The sequence below is a fragment of the Vicia villosa genome, linkage group LG5 (assembly GCF_029867415.1).
Source record: "Vicia villosa cultivar HV-30 ecotype Madison, WI linkage group LG5, Vvil1.0, whole genome shotgun sequence".
NCBI classification, from domain to species: domain Eukaryota; kingdom Viridiplantae; phylum Streptophyta; class Magnoliopsida; order Fabales; family Fabaceae; genus Vicia; species Vicia villosa.
The window spans coordinates 82140055-82166634 of NC_081184.1; the positions used below are offsets into that span (position 1 = coordinate 82140055).

At 36.9% G+C, this 26580-nt stretch overlaps 1 non-coding gene across 1 annotated transcript; it reads left to right on the forward strand.

Moving 5' to 3' along the window:
- Positions 1 to 22882: 22882 nt before the first annotated feature.
- On the forward strand, positions 22883 to 22989 carry LOC131608423 (small nucleolar RNA R71). The gene has a single exon (XR_009285685.1). It is a non-coding gene; the product is annotated as a small nucleolar RNA R71 (small nucleolar RNA).
- The last annotated feature ends 3591 nt before the right edge of the window (positions 22990 to 26580 follow it).

Below are 26580 nucleotides of genomic sequence, written 5' to 3' on the forward strand. Positions count from 1 at the left end.
TTTTACTCTCGTAATAAACAGTTAGAATATTTAAATTAAGAATCGAACCAGAAAACAGATTTGATTGTAAAAATATATTTATGACAATTCGTTACTGAATTCCTTCGTTTAAGATTACATACCGGTATTAATACGTTTAGCTAGACATGATATTAATAACAAATCCAGAATAACAATGATAAACAGACATAAACTCAAACATGTTATCAGATGTGGAAATTAATGGCAAAAGCATATAAATATAAAAACCAGGAAATTAAATTGAAGATTGAAATATGCTTTGAGAACCAGATGCAAATCCTCCACAGACCGGTAGGCTTTTTTGCTTCTTTCTTCTCGGATTAAAATCAAATGCCGAAAAGGGAAATTGCACGAACAGTAAAACCTAAAACTAATTCTGGAAGTTTAAAAACAAACTAAGGGGGCTTTTGATTTCCGGTGTAGAAACCAAAAGCTTGAACTGGAAAATTGAAAGGAAAACTTAAGACTGAAAAAAAATAAACAAAGCTATGAACTTGAAAACGGCGGACGAAGAGGCGAACCCAATCAGGCTGATTTCTCCTCCTTATAGAGTTGTAGGCTGCAGTTGCTGAAGAGAGAATCTAGGGGAGAGTGGGCTGAGTCGGGTGCTGAAAAATAGCGAATAGCGGAGTTGCTGAAGAAGCGGAGCAGTTTGACACATTCTGGATAGAAAATGCAAGTGGGACGGGTGTCCCTTGGTGAGGGACGGGTGTCCCCACCAATTTCTTCTTTCCATGCACTCGGACGGGTGTCCCTTGGTAAGGGACGGGTGTCCCCACCAATTCCTTCCTTCACACGTTGTATCACATGGGACGGGTGTCCCTTGGTGTGGGACGGGTGTCCCCACCATTATATTATTTTTTTTTCTTCTTCTAATTTTCTTCAATATTTTTCTTCTTCAATATTTTTCTTCTTCAATATTTTTCTTCAATATTTTTCTTCTTCAATATTTTTCTTCTTCTTTCCGATAATTTCTCGCAATATGAAATGTTTTTTTCATCCGAACTCGAAATAAATTAAATACCGGCAATAAGATAAAAACACCAGCATAATACTAAAATAAAATAATATAATTAATTAAAATAAGGACATAATCTATGTTAATTAAATCAAATAATATGGTATATTTTCGTGTTATCAAACTCCCCTATACTTGAACCTTTGCTTGTCCTCAAGCAAATAATCATTAAAAAAAAAGTTGGACAATACAGATTAAATGCAAACTCACGTCACACCTCGAGTTGTACTAGGTTACGAAATGTTATTGTTAGAATATCATGAGATAAATCTCATCACCAAAAATACAGTAACGACACTAGACAACTCCGCCATAAGCATACCAATCTGAATCATTCTATTATAGCTAATCCTTTATCCCCTTTTTGCTTGTTTCACCCATTTTCATTCGAGCGCAATCACATTAAGGCCATTATCTTATCACGCACATAGTAGAGTAACCGGTTAGTGACTATGATCCTTTTAAGCACGGAGTTCTGGCACAGTTACGTGGTCTACTCCTTCTATTTACTCAACTGCAGGTTGTGGGGGATCGAACCGTAGTTCGCCCTACCAAGTTCAATACCAGATAACATTTGAACCAACCAACAATGAGTTTCTTAAATTAGAATTTTTTTGGTTGTGCGGCCGTTGGGTTAAATGACCGGGTGAGTGTCACCTAACTTAATTGGTACATTCCTTATAACATGGAATATTATTTTCATAAATCATAAGGGTCATTCACTTATATTCATCGATTCTCTACGTAGTTTGTGTTTAAGACGATGCCGACTGCTAGATAAACTACTCAGGGTTACTTTAAACTAAAGTTTGAGATTTCGGTATAATAGGTACTCAAATCGGTCTTGCATACTCGGGGGTTTTAGAGTGTCAAGACGGTAATAATATTGTCTCAATTTCACTCAAGTTTCCAACATATCTTAAAGATGAGTAACCTTCGTACTATCGGGCGCGTAGAGCTAAGCATCTAATCATGCTAAAAAATTTTTGGTATGGCTCAAGAAATAGAGGAATTAAAATAAGTACGAAAAATCGCATACGTAGGATTTAACTAACATAAATTTTTTATTGAATGGAGATTGCGACAAAGATAAATAAAAGAAACATAGAAAACTCCTCCCCTACACTTGAAGTGTGCATTGTCCTCAATGCAACAAGGCATACAGAAAAAAACGACCTCCTACTCTTCATTTTGTTCTTGTGTCATTCGTCGTCCTCTTGTGTGAACTCTTCTACGCCTACCAGAGTCGGATGGATCATCGGATTGTTGGAAATAGTTATGAACATCGTCCACACGAAGTGACAATGTTTGCATTTCATCGCTCAATCCCGTTATCCGGTTTGACACTTCTTGGTAATTTTGGTGATGCTGTGTTTGAAATTGTTGTACCATTTGCAAAATTTCATTGTGTCTTTGAGTTGATAGCGCATTTTGTTGCAAAATGGTGTCGTAGATGGAGTTCATAGTAACTTGTCGAGGGGCGTTTCCAGGTACCCTTTGCGGAAGAGGATGAATTGGTGGAAGGTTTTCGGGCACTTGTTCATGTTCTTGGTCAGTAGCAGGTGCATCAAGTGTAAAGTGCCACCTTGACATATGTGTAACGTCAATACGATCAGGACAAGGAAGAATGACGCTCTCCACTTTTCTGCCATTAACAACCAAATTGAATCTTCCATCCGCTCTTGGAGAAACCAGATGAGAAACTCTACAATAGGCTAGATCAAGAGCTTGTGCGGGCATGGCAAGATGAGAGATAGTCGCTAGCTCGTTATTTAAGCCCAAAGCGATTGCTAACGAAGTAATGAGACCACCAAAAATAAAGGGGGTAGTTCCTTTTGTGTAAATACTTGCGAAAATGTGGTCAAGGAGAAAAGGTGTTGCGTTGACTTTTCTTCCGGAGAGCGAGCAGAACAAAAAAAACATCTCAGTTTGGTTTACTTTGTTGTTGTTTGATCGGCCAAAAATGGTGTACGCCAAGACGCGGTTAAAATATCGGATGGCCGGATTTTGGATGTGTGCAGCGTATAGGTCCTTCTATCCTACGGTTTCTTCTCCAGGTAGGTTTTGCCAGAGGCTAAAACCTATGGTTTCCCAGTGTCCATCAGGTGCACGATTTTCATAGAGAGCATCTTCCCCTCTTTTGAAATGTAACAGTTCGGCCAAGCGGTCGTACCCTACGGAATATTCATGATTAAACATCATGAACCGTGCTATTCCAGAGATTTCAGGATCATCTGATGAACTCGAATAAATGAAGGAACTTAAGAACTCAAGCACGAGCGGTTCATAAGTTGGGTCTTTGCTGGAGCAAAGGTCGTCGAGACCAACTTGTTTAAGCATCCAAAGCACACTATCGAGTAGACCCAGTGTTTCAAGACAATTCGCGTCTGCGTGTTTCGTCGGGGTGACAGAGTGTTGGTAGAATTCCATGTATTTGTCATGTTGATCTCCTCCATCATTGGGTCGAAAAGTGATTTGGGATAAATCAGGAGGTGGTCGAACAATTTTGTTTTGGTTTCTAACTCTAGTGTTCATAATGGAAGATATTTTGGTAATAAATTTTTTTTCTTGAAAAGATAGAGGTTTTGAGAAATGAATAGTATAGTAATGAAAAAGGTTGGAGGTTTTATATGTTTATTTAGTAACAAAGGGGAGTAATGGATTTTGAGTGGATTTTAAATGAAGGAGTTGGAAAGGGTGATGGTTACTGGAAAAGGGTGGAGAAAAAGGTTGAGAGAAATTTAGAGTTTTGGAAGATGAAGGAAAAAATAGGAAGAGAAATAGTGGGGTGGTGTATTAAAGTGTGGAATAAAAGAAATAGGTGGAGGGAGGAAGAAAACGTGTGAGAGGGAGTGAATGAGGTGAGTGAAAAAAAATTAAATGAGAGTAAATATTATGCAGAAAAATTAATTTGTGGTGCATGCATGTTTCATATTTGTTGACCAAAAGTAAAAGTGGTCCAATTGAAATGCATGCAATGTTGCATAAGACAAGAAAATTGGGAAGTGAGAAAAGAAAGGTCACGTGAGAGAGAGTGAGATAGCGTGAGAGAGAGAGAGAGAGAGAGAGAAAGAATAAAGAAAAGGTAAAAAAATGAAAGGGGACGGGTGTCCCTTGAAGAGGGGACGGGTGTCCCTTGTTGGATGAAGAGAAAGGGACGGTGGTCCCTAGTGATAGTGGGGACGGGTGTCCCAGGGATAGGGACGGGTGTCCCAGGCCAACTACTACCCATTATATTTTGTTCATTAGCTTGCTACTAATAATAAACATTCAGCACATATTTGCAAGCTCATTAAGGTACTATTTATAATAGAATTTCCTCTACTTTTCAGACTTAAAACTCAGGTAATAAATTTAGATTTCAGAGTCAGCCCAAGTTAAAATTCATAACCATTTTGACTAACACAGTAACATAGTTAGAACAGAAAAAATATACTCTATTGGCAGCTATGTGATATACCAGTAGTGTATCTAATTCAATAAAGTTGGATCAGTCAATTTTTTTAATAACACGTAGAAAGCCTAAGAATTCAAAACAAGTAGCAGAAATTTGTACTATGTGTTATTTCAGTGCCTCTCCATATTCAAACCAGATTGTGTAAGATATTTTGAATGGCCTTAATGTTGCAGACAGTATACACACAATAGTACATCAAACACAGATTCAAACCAAACTAGACAATATACTAGACTGTTAAAATAGTGCAGCAATAACACAGATAATATTAAACCATTCGGCTAAAAATAAAAAAGAAATGAAATGAAATTGCTGAATTGTATTACTTAACGAAAACAAAAATACTGAAAGTTAAAATTCCAAAAATTAAAATTACCGATACTGAAACTTAGAAAATTAATTCCTAGAATACTAAAAACTGAAGAAATAAATTACTAAAAGCAGGAAAATCTAATTTTCTTCCCCCCACACTTAGAGTAAACAGTGTCCACACTGTTTTAGTGCTGAGGGTCGCAAAATATAAAAAATCAAAAAGGTCAATTCAGCCACTTTTCGGTGAAAAGAAGTGCTGATAAAAGTGATCCATCTGCTCCGTGATGATATCCATTAAACCGTGAAAGTTCATACGCAAGGTGGCGAACTCGCCGCGTAGGCCTTCAATCTGAGCCTCTAAATTAGCTATAGCAGTAGTAAAGTCAGGAGGCGGAGGCGGGGGTCCAGCATTAGCTGGAGCAGCAGCGTGAGTAGAAACGAGAGATGCATCAGGTGAAACAATAGAACGACCAGGAGGGGTTCATTATAATAGTGAGGAGGAGTCTCTGGATCATAATCAGCTGGGATGTCATAGATTTGAGGTGTTTCAGGTGAGGGAGGTGTAGGTGGGTGATTCAGGTCAAAAAGCAAGTTATTTCTGTCGTGCACGCTCGTGATAGGGTTAGGTAGGACAAACTAAAATACACTATGGTGGTTAATGAGCAATTCAAACTCAATTGGTCCAAGGTTTCCTATCAGGTGAGTGTTGAAACAAAAACGGATATTCATGGGTCGGATACCGCCATAAGGACTTAATCCTAGAAGTGGTTGACGCATACCTACGGCATTGGCTATCATGGTAACTAGGCCTCCTATAAGGATAGGTGTGTCAGGAGTGTCAATGATACGGGTAAAATTGGCTACCATAAAGGTAGCCACATTTACAAGACGACCTTGTGAAGCGCAGAACATAATGAAAAGCTCATCACGGGATACCAAAGAAATGTGTTGCTCTTTTCCAAACAGGGTATGGGCTAGGATCTTATGGAAATACCTAATAGCAGGGTTATGGATGCTCTCAGAGTACATATCTTCAGGTTCAGGGTTGTAGTTACCAGTTATACTACCCCAGAAATAGTCAAGCTCACTGTACTGGAGAAGCTCCTCTTGGATGACAGTGAATACATCAAGGCCACTAGGAAAACCTAAAAGGTTAGCAAACTCGATATGGGTAAAGCGGTAATCAAGACCAAACATCCTAAACCGGATCAAGCCACGATTAAATCCTAGACCATGGTTAGGCAAGTAGTTCAAAGAACTCAGGAACTCAAGGGTAATCCTACGGTAGGTACTAAATCTCCTCCTAATGGGGGAAGTATCCCAACCTATCTGGTGTAGCTAGTACAGCACACTCTCTCTAATGCCTAAGGCATTCATAGCACAGTCATCAACATAAATGGTGGGTGTCATGTCCCTATCGACTAAGTCCTCAAACCTCCTCCTCTGACCTCGTCCCCTGAACGTGATACTCATATAATCTACTCGAGCCATTACTACAGTCAGTCACTAGCTAAAAATGTAAATTAGCCTGAAATTAGAGTAAATTATAGAAATAACTAGTTAGCAATGGCCAAATGCCTTTTTGAGTAAAACAAAAAAGAAAAATAAGAAAAACAAAATAAAATATAAATAAGAAAGAAAAAAATAATAATTTAAATACTTAAAATAATAATAATAATATTACGTAAAAATTAAAATTTAAAGATAAAGAAAAACATAGAAGCGATGGGTTGTCTCCCACGAAGCGCTTTGTTTAACGTCGCAAGCTCGACATAATTTTAGTAAGCAATTAGTCGTTCGATTCAGCGAGTGGGTGTAAAAGCTTCAGACTAGCGAAATAATCTTTATTTTCAATGCAGTGGTAGTGTTTCAAACGTTGCCCATTTACGATAAATGGGTCACTAAACTTACTATTAATTTCTACGGCGCCACTTAGGAAATCTTTAGTGACTTCGAAAGGGCCAGACCACCTAGAACGTAATTTTCCGGGAAAGAGTTTAAGTCTTGAATTAAATAGGAGTACTATGTCTCCTTCATTGAATTCTTTCCTAGATATGCGTTTGTCGTGCCATTTTTTCGTTCTTTCTTTGTAGATCTTAGCATTCTCGTAAGCGTCTAATCTAAGCTCTTCTAGTTCGTTTATATCGAGGATTCTCTTTTCTCCGGCGGCAGAGTAATCTAAATTTAGGGTTTTAATGGCCCAATAAGCTTTATGCTCGAGTTCAACCGGAAGGTGGCAAGATTTTCCATAAACTAACTTGAAGGGTGTGGTTCCTATGGGTGTCTTAAAAGCAGTTCGATATGCCCACAACGCTTCATGTAACTTAGAAGACCAATCTTTCCTAGATGTGGCAACAGTTTTCTCAAGTATTTGTTTAATTTCTCTGTTTGAGACTTCCACTTGGCCACTCGTTTGCGGGTGGTATGGTGTTGCTACACGGTGCTTAACTCCATACTTCACTAAGAGTTTCTCGAAGATTTTGGAAATTAAGTGAGAACCTCCGTCACTGATGACGACTTTGGGCACACCAAATCTTGGAAAGATTATGTTCTTGAAAAGCTTGATCACAACTCGTGTGTCATTTGTTGGAGAGGCTATAGCCTCGATCCATTTGGACACGTAATCCACAGCTACGAGTATGTATTTGTTACCAAAACAAGATGGAAAGGGTCCCATGAAGTCGATTCCCCAAACATCGAAAACTTCTACTTCTAGGATGTTTTTCTGAGGCATTTCATCGCGTCGGGAATTGTTTCCAGTGCGTTGGCAGCAGTCATAGTTTAAAACATCGATGTGCACATCTTTCCATAGATTAGGCCAATAAAAGCCAGATTGTAGGATTTTCGCACAAGTTTTAGATGTACTTGAGTGACCTCCAAAAGGTGCGGCATGGCAGTGATCTATTATGCTTTCGATTTCTTCTTCAGGCACGCAACGACGGAAAATTCCATCAGATCCTATTTTAAAGAGGAGAGGTTCATCCCAGTAGTATTGCTTAAGGTCGTGGAAGAACTTCTTCTTTTGTTGATATGTTAGATCAGGTGGAAGAACACTAGCGGCTAGGTAGTTTACGAAATCTGCGTACCAAGGTGCAGCAGAGTGAGCTAAAGCCACTTCTACTAAGTTGTTGGATTCAATGGTTGGATGGTATGGTTCTATTTCGTTAGCTTCCAACTGAGCAATGAGTCTTTCGTAAGGGAAATCGTCATCGATTGGTACTTGTTCGTGTTTCAAATTTTTGAGTCGAGAAAGATGATCGGCTACGACATTTTCGGTTCCCTTTTTGTCTATAATTTCTAAATCGATTTCTTGTAATAAAATGATCCATCTTAATAATCTCGGCTTGGCGTCTTTCTTAGTTAGAAGGTACCTAATGGCAGCGTGGTCAGTGTATATGATGATTTTGGCTCCTACCAAGTAGGAACGGAATTTGTCTAACGCGAACATAACTGCTAATAGTTCCTTTTCTGTTGTGGCGTAATTCATTTGGGCTTCGTCTAGGGTTCTACTCGCATAGTATATGACATGGATTTTCTTATCTTTTCATTGGCCTAGAACAGCACCTACAGCATAATCGCTTGCATCGCACACTATTTCGAAGGGTTCACTCCAGTCAGGAGGTTGCATAATCGGCGTAGAGATTAGTGCTTGTTTAAGTGTTTGAAACGCTTCAGCGCATTTCTCGTTAAAGATGAATTCAGTATCTTTCATCAGTAACTCAGTTAAAGGCTTGGTTATTTTAGAGAAATCTTTAATAAAACGTCGGTAAAAACCGGCGTGTCCTAGAAAGCTTCTTATTTCTCTAACGATTTTGGGCGGTTGAAGGTTTTCAATAATTTCAATCTTTGCCTTATCCACATCGATTCCTCTATCGGACACGATGTGTCCAAGTACGATTCCTTGTCGAACCATAAAGTGGCATTTTCCCAATTTAGTACCAGATTTACGCTTACGCATTGTTTGAGTACTAATTCGAGGTTTGCTAAGCAGCCTTCAAAACTTTCTCCACGGACAGAGAAATCGTCCATGAATACTTCCATCATTCCATCAAGGAAATCAGCGAAGATTGCCATCATGCATCTTTGGAAGGTTGCGGGTGCATTGCAGAGTCCAAAGGGCATTCATCTATAAGCGAACGTACCATAAGGACATGTGAATGTCGTCTTTTCTTGGTCATTAGGGTGGATAGGAATTTGGAAAAATCCTGAGTAACCATCTAAATAACAGAAATGTGAGTGTTTTTCCAAACGTTCGAGCATTTGATCTATGAAGGGTAAAGGAAAATGATCTTTACGAGTGGCTTTGTTTAACTTCCTATAATCAATGCACATTCTCCATCCAGTTTGGGTACGTTGTGCTACAGATTCACCTTTTGCGTTGGTAAAAATAGTAACTCCTCCTTTCTTAGGTACGACATGAACAGGGCTAACCCATTTACTATCGGATATAGGATATGTGATTCCGGCTTCTAATAGTTTTTGAATTTCCTTTTTAACAACATCGCTCATGATGGGCATAATTCGTCTCTGATGCTCTCTAGAGGTTTTGCAATCTTCTTCGAGCATAATGCGGTGCATACAGAGTGAAGGACTTATTCCTTTCAGATCTGAGATGTTATACCCTAGAGCGGTTGGATATCTTCTTAGGACATTGAGTAACTTTTCTGTTTTAGTTCGTCCTAAATTGGCATTAACTATGACAGGTCGTTTAAGTTCTTCGTCCAGGAATTCGTACCTTAGATCAGTAGGTAATGTTTTAAATTCTATAGCAGGTTTCTTAGGTCCAGGTATAGGATCAGGAGTTAATGCTAGACATTAACTTAGGTGGTTATCTTGATATTCCCCATGCCAGCTATCATCTTCAAGAATAGGCGGTATAGGAATTCTTAGGATTTCGGTTTCCTCTGGTGGTTCGGACATTATTTCCTTTACACACACATCAATGATGTCAACAAAACAGCACGTATCAACTATAGAAGGTGCTTTGAGGAATTGAGAAAGAATGAATTCAATCTTCTCTTCTCCGACTTCGAAGGTAAGCTTCCCTCGTTTCACATCGATGATGGCACCAGCGGTGGCTAAGAAAGGTCTTCCCAGTATGATAGGAATGTTTGAGTCTTCTTGAATATCCATAATGATGAAATCTGTGGGAATATAGAATTAACCTATCCTAACGGGAATGTTTTCTAGCATACCTACAGGATACTTAACAGAGCGATCAGCTAATTGCAAGGACATTCTAGTTGGTCTTAATTCTCCTAATTTAAGCTTTTCACAGATTGAAAGCGGCATTAAACTCACGCTAGCCCCTAAATCGCAGAGTGCTTTGTCTATGACAAATTTTCCTATTACACAGGGTATAGAAAAACTACCAGGGTCTTTCAGCTTAGGTGGCATATTGTTTTGGATAATAGCGCTACATTCCGCAGTAAGCATCACTGTCTCATTATCCTCAAGTTTCTTCTTGTTGGACAGTATCTCTTTAAGAAATTTGGCATAAGATGGCATTTGTGTTATTGCTTCTGTAAAGGGTATTGTTATATTTAATTGCTTTAGAAGTTCCACGAATTTCTTAAATTGTCCTTCAGTTTTAGACTTGGCTAATCTTTGAGGAAAAGGAATAGGTGATTTATATGGTGGTGGAGGTACGTAAGGTTTTGCCTTTTCAGCTTCATCTCTAGCTTTGGTTTCTGGCTCAATAGGTTTATCTACTTCATCATTGCTTTGTGCCTCATCGGTTTCTTATCCTTTTGTTGAGACATTGGTTTAGTTTGGATTCTAGGATCTATTGGTCCATCATATTCAGTTCCACTTTGTAATGTGATAGCATTAGCATGACCTTTTGGGTTAGGCTGTGGTTGACCAGGAAAAACTCCAGCAGGAGCAGCAGTTGTTGCTTATTGTTGGGCTACTTGAGAAATCTGGGTTTCTAACATTTTGTTATGTGTGGCCAAGGCATCTACTTTGGTTGCTAATTGTTTCACTAATTCAGAGGTGTGTATGTTTTGGTTCATAAATTCCTTATTTTGTTGTGTTTGAGTAGCAACAAAGTTTTCCATTATTATCTCAAGTTTGGACTTACGGGGTGCTTGAGGTGCAGCCTGAGGTGCAGTTTGATTTGGCTTTTGAAAACCAAGAGGTGTTTGGGAGCGTATAACGCATTGTTATTCTTATAGGAGAAATTAGGATGATTCTTCCATCCTGGGTTGTAGGTGTTGGAATAAGGATTTCCTTGCGCGTAGTTCATTTGATCGGGAGGAATTCCAGCTAGCAATTGACATTCAGAAACGATATGTCCTTGTACTCTGCATAACTCGCAGTTTGGAGCTATGGCAGCCACGGTGGCTAGGGGAGTCATAGATAAATTTTCGATTTTTTGAGTCAGGGTGTAACACCCGGAATTTAATTATTTATTTAATTAAATTGTATAAGGAAATTATTTGTTGGAATTAGTTGAAGTTAGAATTATTGGCATTATTATAAGAGGCGTAATTGGAATTATGCGTTGTGTTGGGCGGATAAATTAATGATCGAGAAATTAGTCGGTTTAATCGGAGAATAATATTAGAGATAATATTACTATAATGGACTATTATTAATTTAAGTTGATTTAAGCCGTAGAGAATGATATTGAATATGTTGAGTTGGTGGTTCGGACGATTTATTTTATAGTCGGTAGTAGTCAGTTTGGTGGAGAGAAATAATAATAGAATTAATATTATGGATTATGAGAGTGTTTTATTTAAGTGGGCTTAGACATTGCGTTGGTGATAGTAATCATGGGGGTGTTAATTAGTAAGCCCAAATGAAGATTATAATTATAATAATAATTATAATAAAATAAAGGAAATAAGAAGAGAAGTTAGGTCTCAATAGACGTGGAGAAAGAAGAAAAGTTGGAGAAAGAGGAGAGGTGAAGAAGAGAGCCATGGCGGAAGAGAAAAGCTAGAGGAAGTCCAATTTTCGCAGCAAGTTTCTGCAGTGAGACACTTTAGTAAAACGGACGTTTCTCCCAATCCAACCGTTGGATCGTCGCGGTTCTTGGACACAACGTTCCAGACTCGTAGAGGTAACTTCTGACCGAAGCGATTTTCGTTTTGATGATTTTAAGTTCGTCTGACAAACCGATTTCCGAACAGGTTTTTGGTGCGTCTCTGCACGTTGTTAGAAAAGATTTTCGGAGAAAAGTTGGAAATGGCGACATAAGCTATGGCAACCGGGAGAGTAGAGCAATCTCATATCCAAGGTAAGGGTGGGGTTCTAGCTCTATAAACGGGATTATGATGAATGATATGTGGGGGTTATGGTTGTATGATTGCCTCTGTTTTGTGTGTTGTGATTGTATTGTTGAATGTTGAAATTGATTGACGTCGGTGAATAAGGTTATAAAAGTTCAATCAATGGTTGTGGGAAATTAACCTAGGGTTTATAATTATTATTGAGGAATTATTTGTATAAAATTGCTAGATGTTGGTGGAGTATAACTATAATATTGCTATGTTCCTGTGATGGTCGAAATTGAATTGTACTGGAATCGAAGGAAGAAAATTGAGTTTTAATTTTGTTGGAAGATGCTGTCAGCGCAGGTAAGCGCCAAGGTTTGGACGCGGCGCGAACTAAAGGTTTCTGTGGTGTTCGCGACGCAAAGAGAGATTCACGGCGCGTGCTATACGAGTTTTAGAAATATGTTTTGATTTCTGGCTGTTGATGTTTTATGTTGGTTGTTGGGATCAAGCCTTAGTAGGATTAACTTGAGAAGAATTATAATTATTATTAGTGAAGAAATTGGTTTAAATTAATTAGAATATTATACCGTTGGAATAGATTAATTTAATTAGTAGAAATTATAGTGATGATTCTTAGTGATGAGATATGTAGTTAATGGATTAAGTTGTATAAAGATGGAATTGGTGTGAAGAAGAAATAACAGTAGTAATAACGATGATATATGTAGCAGGCTGAATTAGTAGCATAATTGGAATTAATAATAGAATTAACGAGTAGTAGAATTGGAATTAGAATGATAAGAATTGTTGGTAGTAGATTAATTAATAAATTGAAGAATTAGTACCTAGATGTTTAGGGGCTGTTTTGTAATGATTAAGTTGATGCAATTGATGCATGTTTAAGTTGTTGTTTTCGTTGTTGTTGTTCTGATTGTTGTTGTTGATACGTTGATTAAGTTGCAGGTCTTATGACCAACGTTGTTTAAGTTATTGATGATGCGTTGATTAAGTTGTAGGTCTTATGACCAAGGTTGATTAAGTTGTTTGCTGTTTTTGCATTGTAGTGTTGTGACGTTGTAGTTGGTGTTATTGTTGCATGCATACATTTGCATATTACGTTGGCCTGGATTGGAAAAATGTTTAAATTGGCCTTGACGGCACCTGTTTAAGTTGGCCTTGATGGCACCACGTTGAAAAGTTGAAGGCTTATGCCTTGGCCTTGATGGCACCTGTTTAAGTTGAAATGCCTCGATAACCTGGCATATGTTTAAGTTGGGAGTTCTGCTCCAATGGTACCACATGCATTTGCATAGTTGAGTCGCATTTGAAGTTGTTGTTGTTATTACGTTGTTGTTGTTGTTATTACGTTGTTGTTATAAGTTGTTGTTGTTATACTTGTTGTTGATAAATAATTATTATAACCGTTGTTGTTATTTGTTATTATAACTGTTGTTTGAATAAGTATGAAGTGGTGAAATTGTATGATCTAATCTTAATATATTATTTATCATACGCTTGTTTATATTGTTGGATATCTCACCCCTTCTGAATGATGTTTCCCTACCATGGGAAATTGACAGGTACTCAAGATAGCAGTGGAAGTTGAAGTGATTTTATGAAGTCTTTAGTTACTGTTGGTTCGAGTTGGGTATTGCTCTGATACGTAGCACTCGGGGGGATGAACGATTGTCTTTTAATTGTTGTTATAACTATAAGTTGTTAACTTTTAAGTGGAATTTATGAAGTAATATGACGTTGGTGAAGTTGTTTTAGTTTGATAAAAATATTATGCGAAGTGAAGTTGAATAATTGATATTATTATTATTAATAAAAGTTGTTTTATTTTTAAAAGAGTAAACAGGTTTTATCGTTTCATCCGAGTTATGTGCTATGTATCTATGATATATGTGATTAAGTTGTTTGTTGTTTTACGTTGAATGTGACATCCCAATTGTATATTGAATTTCCGCACTATGATTTTATTAAATATTCGTTGGGTAGATTTGGGGTGTTACAATTGGTATCAGAGCCTGGTTGGTCTGTCCGGCCAGAGTCGTCTAATGTTATTTATTCCTCTGTACGCGACAAGTGTGTGAAACACTGTCAGTACTTGTTGTTTTCTGGTTGTTGCAGGTAGTAGTTTGAGCGAACTGGGGGAGAAGAGTTGCTTCTCAGATGTGTTTTAGTTGGAAGTTGCAGAGAAGATTGTTATCTTGGTGTTTCGGAAACTGAAGTTCACCGAAAGAATTGGCTCTCGAGTTATAAAAAGTTTGGGAGCGAGGAGTTATGTTAAGGACTGTTTGGAAAGTGATTAAGTTGAAGAGAATGAGTTTTTGAGTGAAATTTCCGTAAGCAAAACGTAGGAAAATTTCTGAATCATTGTGAAACTTGAAAAATTCATAACTGGAGTTCTGGACGTCCGATTTGAGTCCCGTTTGAAGCGTTGGAAAGATAAAGAGATGAATTTTCTTATAAAAATAGTGGCAGCATCTGTAACAAATTTATTGGTGGCAGGATTATGTTGGAAAGAAATGAAATTGTCCGTTTGAGTAGATATCGTGTCAACTGTTGACGAAGGGACAATGATTAAGTGTAGGATTATTGTAGATCTTGTTATGGATTGTTAGTAAGTAATTATAAGAGTTGTTGCAGTTGTTATAAGTACGAAGAGCATAACTTCAAGAATGAGGAGTGCTGATGATGATAGCACAAGGGAATTTTGTTCTGATAGTATCACAAGGCGTGTGGTAGTATGAAGTCGTAAGACGTCGGTGTTAGCGGATTCAGATGGTTTTGCAGATGTTGAACTATGATGCTTTTGGTGGTGTAAGTGCAATTTCTGAAGGAACATTTTGTAGTTGGTAATAATGGTTATACTCCATTACGATTATCGGATATTTATTGACAAATTAAGGACTTGATCACCCTTAATCTCTTGTTGATAGTAGACGGAATTGTATTGGATGTTATAGACTTATTTTACTATCTCGATGATGCAGAAAGCGGTTAATGTTGAGGAAAAAAAAACTAAGTCTCGGGTAAAGCTTGTAAATTATAAGTTGATAGAAACTCTAATGAGGACGGTGAATTAAGATGAATGATCAGAGTTGCGCAGCTGAAGCGTGATGTGCCAGAGTGTTGTGTTTATTTGTAAATAGTGCTGATTGAAATAGGATTTCTTGTAAGTCATTGGTCAATGATGAGTTGAGTGGTTATCGGTCAAGTTATGTTGTCAGATTAGTATTATAATAATTTAGTCGTCGTTGCAGTAATGTTGTTGTTGGTTACCGTAGGTGGCGAATGATATCCTGAGATATCATGAAGTTGATTAAATTGGTTACTTTGAGGTTATTATGGGAGTGACCTGACAAAAAGATGATGTGGAATGAAGTTGAGGTTGGAGTTGGTGGATAGAATTTTCGAGGACGAAAATATTCTAAGTGGGAGAGAGTTGTAACACCCGGAATTTAATTATTTATTTAATTAAATTGTATAAGGAAATTATTTGTTGGAATTAGTTGAAGTTAGAATTATTAGCATTATTATAAGAGGCGTAATTGGAATTATGCGTTGTGTTGGGCGGATAAATTAATGATCGAGAAATTAGTCGGTTTAATCGGAGAATAATATTAGAGATAATATTACTATAATGGACTATTATTAATTTAAGTTGATTTAAGCCGTAGAGAATGATATTGAATATGTTGAGTTGGTGGTTCGGACGATTTATTTTATAGTCGGTAGTAGTCAGTTTGGTGGAGAGAAATAATAATAGAATTAATATTATGGATTATGAGAGTGTTTTATTTAAGTGGGCTTAGACATTGCGTTGGTGATAGTAATCATGGGGGTGTTAATTAGTAAGCCCAAATGAAGATTATAATTATAATAATAATTATAATAAAATAAAGGAAATAAGAAGAGAAGTTAGGTCTCAATAGACGTGGAGAAAGAAGAAAAGTTGGAGAAAGAGGAGAGGTGAAGAAGAGAGCCATGGCGGAAGAGAAAAGCTAGAGGAAGTCCAATTTTCGCAGCAAGTTTCTGCAGTGAGACACTTTAGTAAAACGGACGTTTCTCCCAATCCAACCGTTGGATCGTCGCGGTTCTTGGACACAACGTTCCAGACTCGTAGAGGTAACTTCTGACCGAAACGATTTTCGTTTTGATGATTTTAAGTTCGTCTGACAAACCGATTTCCGAACAGGTTTTTGGTGCGTCTCTGCACGTTGTTAGAAAAGATTTTCGGAGAAAAGTTGGAAATGGCGACATAAGCTATGGCAACCGGGAGAGTAGAGCAATCTCATATCCAAGGTAAGGGTGGGGTTCTAGCTCTATAAACGGGATTATGATGAATGATATGTGGGGGTTATGGTTGTATGATTGCCTCTGTTTTGTGTGTTGTGATTGTATTGTTGAATGTTGAAATTGATTGACGTCGGTGAATAAGGTTATAAAAGTTCAATCAATGGTTGTGGGAAATTAACCTAGGGTTTATAATTATTATTGAGGAATTATTTGTATAAAATTGCTAGATGTTGGTGGAGTATAACTATAATATTGCTATGTTCCTGTGATGGTCGAAATTGAATTGTACTGGAATCGAAGGAAGAAAATTGAGTTTTAATTTTGTTGGAAGATGCTGTCAGCGCAGGTAAGCGCCAAGGTTTGGACGCGGCGCGAACTAAAGGTTTCTGTGGTGTTCGCGACGCAAAGAGAGATTCACGGCGCGTGCTATACGAGTTTTAGAAATATGTTTTGATTTCTGGCTGTTGATGTTTTATGTTGGTTGTTGGGATCAAGCCTTAGTAGGATTAACTTGAGAAGAATTATAATTATTATTAGTGAAGAAATTGGTTTAAATTAATTAGAATATTATACCGTTGGAATTGATTAATTTAATTAGTAGAAATTATAGTGATGATTCTTAGTGATGAGATATGTAGTTAATGGATTAAGTTGTATAAAGATGGAATTGGTGTGAAGAAGAAATAACAGTAGTAATAACGATGATATATGTAGCAGGCTGAATTAGTAGCATAATTGGAATTAATAATAGAATTAACGAATAGTAGAATTGGAATTAGAATGATAAGAATTGTTGGTAGTAGATTAATTAATAAATTGAAGAATTAGTACCTAGATGTTTAGGGGCTGTTTTGTAATGATTAAGTTGATGCAATTGATGCATGTTTAAGTTGTTGTTTTCGTTGTTGTTGTTCTGATTGTTGTTGTTGATACGTTGATTAAGTTGCAGGTCTTATGACCAACGTTGTTTAAGTTATTGATGATGCGTTGATTAAGTTGTAGGTCTTATGACCAAGGTTGATTAAGTTGTTTGCTGTTGTTGCATTGTAGTGTTGTGACGTTGTAGTTGGTGTTATTGTTGCATGCATACATTTGCATATTACGTTGGCCTGGATTGGCAAAATGTTTAAGTTGGCCTTGACGGCACCTGTTTAAGTTGGCCTTGATGGCACCACGTTGAAAAGTTGAAGGCTTATGCCTTGGCCTTGATGGCACCTGTTTAAGTTGAAATGCCTCGATAACCTGGCATATGTTTAAGTTGGGAGTTCTGCTCCAATGGTACCACATGCATTTGCATAGTTGAGTCGCATTTGAAGTTGTTGTTGTTATTACGTTGTTGTTGTTGTTATTACGTTGTTGTTATAAGTTGTTGTTGTTATACTTGTTGTTGATAAATAATTATTATAACCGTTGTTGTTATTTGTTATTATAACTGTTGTTTGAATAAGTTTGAAGTGGTGAAATTGTATGATCTAATCTTAATATATTATTTATCATACGCTTGTTTATATTGTTGGATATCTCACCCCTTCTGAATGATGTTTCCCTACCATGGGAAATTGACAGGTACTCAAGATAGCAGTGGAAGTTGAAGTGATTTTATGAAGTCTTTAGTTACTGTTGGTTCGAGTTGGGTATTGCTCTGATACGTAGCACTCGGGGGGATGAACGATTGTCTTTTAATTGTTGTTATAACTATAAGTTGTTAACTTTTAAGTGGAATTTATGAAGTAATATGACGTTGGTGAAGTTGTTTTAGTTTGATAAAAATATTATGCGAAGTGAAGTTGAATAATTGATATTATTATTATTAATAAAAGTTGTTTTATTTTTAAAAGAGTAAACAGGTTTTATCGTTTCATCCGAGTTATGTGCTATGTATCTATGATATATGTGATTAAGTTGTTTGTTGTTTTACGTTGAATGTGACATCCCAATTGTATATTGAATTTCCGCACTATGATTTTATTAAATATTCGTTGGGTAGATTTGGGGTGTTACAATTGGTATCAGAGCCTGGTTGGTCTGTCCGGCCAGAGTCGTCTAATGTTATTTATTCCTCTGTACGCGACAAGTGTGTGAAACACTGTCAGTACTTGTTGTTTTCTGGTTGTTGCAGGTAGTAGTTTGAGCGAACTGGGGGAGAAGAGTTGCTTCTCAGATGTGTTTTAGTTGGAAGTTGCAGAGAAGATTGTTATCTTGGTGTTTCGGAAACTGAAGTTCACCGAAAGAATTGGCTCTCGAGTTATAAAAAGTTTGGGAGCGAGGAGTTATGTTAAGGACTGTTTGGAAAGTGATTAAGTTGAAGAGAATGAGTTTTTGAGTGAAATTTCCGTAAGCAAAACGTAGGAAAATTTCTGAATCATTGTGAAACTTGAAAAATTCATAACTGGAGTTCTGGACGTCCGATTTGAGTCCCGTTTGAAGCGTTGGAAAGATAAAGAGATGAATTTTCTTATAAAAATAGTGGCAGCATCTGTAACAAATTTATTGGTGGCAGGATTATGTTGGAAAGAAATGAAATTGTCCGTTTGAGTAGATATCGTGTCAACTGTTGACGAAGGGACAATGATTAAGTGTAGGATTATTGTAGATCTTGTTATGGATTGTTAGTAAGTAATTATAAGAGTTGTTGCAGTTGTTATAAGTACGAAGAGCATAACTTCAAGAATGAGGAGTGCTGATGATGATAGCACAAGGGAATTTTGTTCTGATAGTATCACAAGGCGTGTGGTAGTATGAAGTCGTAAGACGTCGGTGTTAGCGGATTCAGATGGTTTTGCAGATGTTGAACTATGATGCTTTTGGTGGTGTAAGTGCAATTTCTGAAGGAACATTTTGTAGTTGGTAATAATGGTTATACTCCATTACGATTATCGGATATTTATTGACAAATTAAGGACTTGATCACCCTTAATCTCTTGTTGATAGTAGACGGAATTGTATTGGATGTTATAGACTTATTTTACTATCTCGATGATGCAGAAAGCGGTTAATGTTGAGGAAAAAAAAACTAAGTCTCGGGTAAAGCTTGTAAATTATAAGTTGATAGAAACTCTAATGAGGACGGTGAATTAAGATGAATGATCAGAGTTGCGCAGCTGAAGCGTGATGTGCCAGAGTGTTGTGTTTATTTGTAAATAGTGCTGATTGAAATAGGATTTCTTGTAAGTCATTGGTCAATGATGAGTTGAGTGGTTATCGGTCAAGTTATGTTGTCAGATTAGTATTATAATAATTTAGTCGTCGTTGCAGTAATGTTGTTGTTGGTTACCGTAGGTGGCGAATGATATCCTGAGATATCATGAAGTTGATTAAATTGGTTACTTTGAGGTTATTATGGGAGTGACCTGACAAAAAGATGATGTGGAATGAAGTTGAGGTTGGAGTTGGTGGATAGAATTTTCGAGGACGAAAATATTCTAAGTGGGAGAGAGTTGTAACACCCGGAATTTAATTATTTATTTAATTAAATTGTATAAGGAAATTATTTGTTGGAATTAGTTGAAGTTAGAATTATTGGCATTATTATAAGAGGCGTAATTGGAATTATGCGTTGTGTTGGGCGGATAAATTAATGATCGAGAAATTAGTCGGTTTAATCGGAGAATAATATTAGAGATAATATTACTATAATGGACTATTATTAATTTAAGTTGATTTAAGCCGTAGAGAATGATATTGAATATGTTGAGTTGGTGGTTCGGACGATTTATTTTATAGTCGGTAGTAGTTAGTTTGGTGGAGAGAAATAATAATAGAATTAATATTATGGATTATGAGAGTGTTTTATTTAAGTGGGCTTAGACATTGCGTTGGTGATAGTAATCATGGGGGTGTTAATTAGTAAGCCCAAATGAAGATTATAATTATAATAATAATTATAATAAAATAAAGGAAATAAGAAGAGAAGTTAGGTCTCAATAGACGTGGAGAAAGAAGAAAAGTTGGAGAAAGAGGAGAGGTGAAGAAGAGAGCCATGGCGGAAGAGAAAAGCTAGAGGAAGTCCAATTTTCGCAGCAAGTTTCTGCAGTGAGACACTTTAGTAAAACGGACGTTTCTCCCAATCCAACCGTTGGATCGTCGCGGTTCTTGGACACAACGTTCCAGACTCGTAGAGGTAACTTCTGACCGAAGCGATTTTCGTTTTGATGATTTTAAGGTCGTCTGACAAACCGATTTCCGAACAGGTTTTTGGTGCGTCTCTGCACGTTGTTAGAAAAGATTTTCGGAGAAAAGTTGGAAATGGCGACATAAGCTATGGCAACCGGGAGAGTAGAGCAATCTCATATCCAAGGTAAGGGTGGGGTTCTAGCTCTATAAACGGGATTATGATGAATGATATGTGGGGGTTATGGTTGTATGATTGCCTCTGTTTTGTGTGTTGTGATTGTATTGTTGAATGTTGAAATTGATTGACGTCGGTGAATAAGGTTATAAAAGTTCAATCAATGGTTGTGGGAAATTAACCTAGGGTTTATAATTATTATTGAGGAATTATTTGTATAAAATTGCTAGATGTTGGTGGAGTATAACTATAATATTGCTATGTTCCTGTGATGGTCGAAATTGAATTGTACTGGAATTGAAGGAAGAAAATTGAGTTTTAATTTTGTTGGAAGATGCTGTCAGCGTAGGTAAGCGCCAAGGTTTGGACGCGGCGCGAACTAAAGGTTTCTGTGGTGTTCGCGACGCAAAGAGAGATTCACGGCGCGTGCTATACGAGTTTTAGAAATATGTTTTGATTTCTGGCTGTTGATGTTTTATGTTGGTTGTTGGGATCAAGCCTTAGTAGGATTAACTTGAGAAGAATTATAATTATTATTAGTGAAGAAATTGGTTTAAATTAATTAGAATATTATACCGTTGGAATTGATTAATTTAATTAGTAGAAATTATAGTGATGATTCTTAGTGATGAGATATGTTGTTAATGGATTAAGTTGTATAAAGATGGAATTGGTGTGAAGAAGAAATAACAGTAGTACTAACGATGATATATGTAGCAGGCTGAATTAGTAGCATAATTGGAATTAATAATAGAATTAACGAATAGTAGAATTGGAATTAGAATGATAAGAATTGTTGGTAGTAGATTAATTAATAAATTGAAGAATTAGTACCTAGATGTTTAGGGGCTGTTTTGTAATGATTAAGTTGATGCAATTGATGCATGTTTAAGTTGTTGTTTTCGTTGTTGTTGTTCTGATTGTTGTTGTTGATACGTTGATTAAGTTGCAGGTCTTATGACCAACGTTGTTTAAGTTATTGATGATGCGTTGATTAAGTTGTAGGTCTTATGACCAAGGTTGATTAAGTTGTTTGCTGTTGTTGCATTGTAGTGTTGTGACGTTGTAGTTGGTGTTATTGTTGCATGCATACATTTGCATATTACGCTGGCCTGGATTGGCAAAATGTTTAAGTTGGCCTTGACGGCACCTGTTTAAGTTGGCCTTGATGGCACCACGTTGAAAAGTTGAAGGCTTATGCCTTGGCCTTGATGGCACCTGTTTAAGTTGAAATGCCTCGATAACCTGGCATATGTTTAAGTTGGGAGTTCTGCTCCAATGGTACCACATGCATTTGCATAGTTGAGTCGCATTTGAAGTTGTTGTTGTTATTACGTTGTTGTTGTTGTTATTACGTTGTTGTTATAAGTTGTTGTTGTTATACTTGTTGTTGATAAATAATTATTATAACCGTTGTTGTTATTTGTTATTATAACTGTTGTTTGAATAAGTTTGAAGTGGTGAAATTGTATGATCTAATCTTAATATATTATTTATCATACGCTTGTTTATATTGTTGGATATCTCACCCCTTCTGAATGATGTTTCCCTACCATGGGAAATTGACAGGTACTCAAGATAGCAGTGGAAGTTGAAGTGATTTTATGAAGTCTTTAGTTACTGTTGGTTCGAGTTGGGTATTGCTCTGATACGTAGCACTCGGGGGGATGAACGATTGTCTTTTAATTGTTGTTATAACTATAAGTTGTTAACTTTTAAGTGGAATTTATGAAGTAATATGACGTTGGTGAAGTTGTTTTAGTTTGATAAAAATATTATGCGAAGTGAAGTTGAATAATTGATATTATTATTATTAATAAAAGTTGTTTTATTTTTAAAAGAGTAAACAGGTTTTATCGTTTCATCCGAGTTATGTGCTATGTATCTATGATATATGTGATTAAGTTGTTTGTTGTTTTACGTTGAATGTGACATCCCAATTGAATATTGAATTTCCGCACTATGATTTTATTAAATATTCGTTGGGTAGATTTGGGGTGTTACACAGGGCGTCTACTTTGGCGTTGACGTGATCTATGCCACTGACTTCATACATCCCTCCTTTAGCTTGAGGTTTCTCCACAGATGCTCGTTCTCCTCCCCATTGATAATGGTTTTGTGCCATGTTATCAATGAGTTGATAGGCTTCATTATAAGGTTTGTCCATTAACGCGCCACCAGCGGCAGCGTCTAGAGATAACTTGGTGTTATATAAGAGACCACCATAGAAGGTGTGAATGATTAGCCATGGTTCAAGTCCATGATGCGGGCAGAGTCTCAGCATTTCCTTGTATATTTCCCAAGCTTCGAAAAGTGATTCATTGTCTTTTTGAGTAAATCCGTTGATTTGGCCCCTCAGCATCGCGGTCTTACTGGGTGGAAAATATCTTGCTAAGAAGACCTTTTTCAGATCGTCCCATGTAGTTATAGAATTCAAAGGTAAGGATTGGAGCCAAGCTCTGGCTCTATCTCTGGGAGAGAATGGGAAAAGACGTAATCTAATAGTTTCGGGACTAACGCCATTGGCTTTTACTGTGTTGGCATATTGCACGAACACGGATAAATGGAGATTCGGATCATCCGTAGGGATTCCAGAAAATTGATTTTGTTGCACGGCTTGCAACAATGACGGTTTAAGCTCGAAGTTGTTCGCCTCGATGGCGGGAGCAGCAATACTCGAGTGCGGTTCAGCTTGAGAAGGAGCAGCGTAGCCCTTAAGCGGTCGGTTAACTAGTTCAACCATGTCTAGTTTTGGAGTTGGTTCTTCAAGAATGGGAATCAACTCTTCGGGAATTGGAATCAGGTCTACCTCGGGAAGATTGTGGGCGCGACGTCTTATTTTAACAAAACGTTCAATTTTGTTGATTCGTTGTATTAAATCCCCTCCTTGTAAACGAGTATTTGGCATACAATCGTTCAAAGAAAGAAAATTTTTTGCCTTAGTCTATACAGTGCAACAGCGGAGTTACGATATTGACTAAATTAGTCCCCGGCAACGGCGCCAAATACTTGATCGCGACTTAGTATGTCTATAGATTCGTGACTGCAAGTGCACAGTCGTATCGCGTAGCTTTAAAGATTATCTAACCCAAAGGACTAAAAGTCAAACTACCGTTATCTAATGTTGAGGTGAAAATCTAAGGCTAATGATGTTCGGTTAACGAATAATGGGAGCGAAATAGTTTAATAAAGTCTAAAATTAATTAATGGGAAAACACCGGTATGTAATTATCTAACTTCAGGTATTCGGTAACTTATTGGCATTTTGTTCCTAATGTCACAAATCCTTTTTTCAGTGAAAATTACTTATTTAAAAATCTTTATCTCACACTCTCGTGTTTATTGACTCCGACTACAAAATTGAACTTAAATGAGCGCTCTCGCTATATCACTTAACACTTCAAAAATGCTTTTTGAAAACAAATAAAATTCAGTTAATCTTAAAGCGCTCTCGCTGTATTCAAAACTAACGTTTCATTCTCACTGTCTAGTTAAAATTGCAAACTCTCGTTCTTATTAAATTTAACCTCTATATTGCTTTTACTCTCGTAATAAACAGTTAGAATATTTAAATTAAGAATCGAACCAGAAAACAGATTTGATTGTAAAAATATATTTATGCCAATTCGTTACTGAATTCCTTCGTTTAAGATTACATACTGGTATTAATACGTTTAGCTAGACATGATATTAATAACAAATCCAGAATAACAATGATAAACAGACATAAACTCAAACATGTTATCAGATATGGAAATTAATGGCAAAAGCATATAAATATAAAAACTTGGAAATTAAATTGAAGATTGAAATATGCTTTGAGTACCAGATGCAAATCCTCCACAGACCGGTAGGCTTTTTTGCTTCTTTCTTCTCGGATTAAAATCAAATGCAGAAAAGGGAAATTGCACGAACAGTAAAGCCTAAAACTAATTCTGGAAGTTTAAAAACAAACTAAGGGGGCTTTTGATTTCCGGTGTAGAAACCAAAAGCTTGAATTGGAAAATTGAAAGGAAAACTTAAGACTGAAAACTTAAGACTGAAAAAAATAAACAAAGCTCTGAACTTGAAAACGGAGGACGAAGAGGCGAACCCAATCAGGCTGATTTCTCCTCCTTATAAAGTTGTAGGATGCAGTTGCTGAAGAGAGAATCTAGGGGAGAGTGGGCTGAGTCGGGTGCTGAAAAATAGCGAATAGCGGAGTTGCTGAAGAAGCGGAGCAGTTTGACACATTCTGGATTGAAAACGCAAGTGGGACGGGTGTCCCTTGGTGAGGGACGGGTGTCCCCACCAATTTCTTCTTTCCATGCACTGGGACGGGTGTCCCCACCAATTCCTCCCTTCACACGTTGTATCACATGGGACGGGTGTCCCTTGGTGTGGGACGGGTGTCCCCACCATTATATTATATTTTTTTTCTTCTTCTAATTTTCTTCAATATTTTTCTTCAATATTTTTCTTCTTCAATATTTTTCTTCTTCTTTCCGGTAATTTCTCGCAATATGCAATGTTTTTTTCATCCGAACTCAAAATAAATTAAATACCTGCAATAAGATAAAAACACCAGCATAATACTAAAATAAAATAATATAATTAATTAAAATAAGGACATAATCTATGTTAATTAAATCAAATAATATGGTATATTTTCGTGTTATCAAATATGAGAAAATCTCTTTTGCATTTCCGCAATGGTTTCACCTTACTTCATGTGAAAGAGATCAAACTCTTGCGTCAAAGTATTGATTCTAGCTAGCTTAACATCATTAGTTCCTTCATGGGCGACTTGTAATGCATCCCACATTGCCTTAGCCGTTTGGCAATGTGATACACGAAAGTACTCAACAACCCCTAAGGAAGCTATAATCATGTTTCTAGCTTTCCAATCATACGCGTAATTCTTTTCATCATTTTCATCCCATTGTGCTTGAGGTTTAGGTCTGGTAACGCCTGCATCGTTGGTTATGGTGATAGCCATATGACCATTGACGATGACATCCCAGATTTTTCTATCAATGGAGTTGATATGAATGCACATACAGTCCTTCCAATAACTATAGTTTTCTCCGGTAAAAACAGGCGCTTTATTAGACGCCCCTTTTTGACCGTTCTCCATTTTCTAAAAGTTTATATACCAAGCACTAGATGAATCGCCGCTCGTGATACCACTTGTTAGACGATAGGGGTGGTCTAGAGGGGGTGAATAGACCACCTTTTTCCGACTTAAGAAAATTTTAGCTTTTGAAACGTGACTCCCCGGGATCAACTTTATCGTCTTTGAACGATCGAGTTATCGGGGACCGAATATGTGCAATAACCAAATCGGATGAAAAACGGCGAAATATGAATTACGTTTTAATGAATTTATCAATTAACTCGAATACACACTTAATAAAATATTACTCGCAATGAACCGTTTTACCAAAATTTGACCAAAAAATTGAATGAGTAATTTTATCGAACACTTGGTGAGCGATCTTCACCAAACTTCAATTTTTGCTCAACAATGGATATTTAACAAAAACTAATATTGAAAAGATAAAAGTAATAACGATAAAGAACAAGAGATTTGTTAAGGTAGTTGCTCTATCGTCTTCGCAGGAGTACGTCTTCCCCTAATTTCAAATGAAATTAGGAAAGTTTTATTTGATTGCAAAATGTTTAACAAGGAAAGAATTTACCAATCACCAACTACACACATGCAGTAAAATTGAATACAATTCTTTCCTCCCCTTGATTCAAGTAGAAACAAGTCAATTTCAATGATCTTCACTGATCAAGACCCCGATCCTTCCTTTTCAATCCTCCGGTTGTAGCAAATTTGATGAGCGAATCTACAATCCCTTAATTCCTTATGCTCGGCTGAATTGATTCCTAAAGCGAAGCAATCGTCAAAAACCATCTAATCAAACCCTTGATGTAGAAGGAAAAACCCTAAGGTTTTATACAAGAA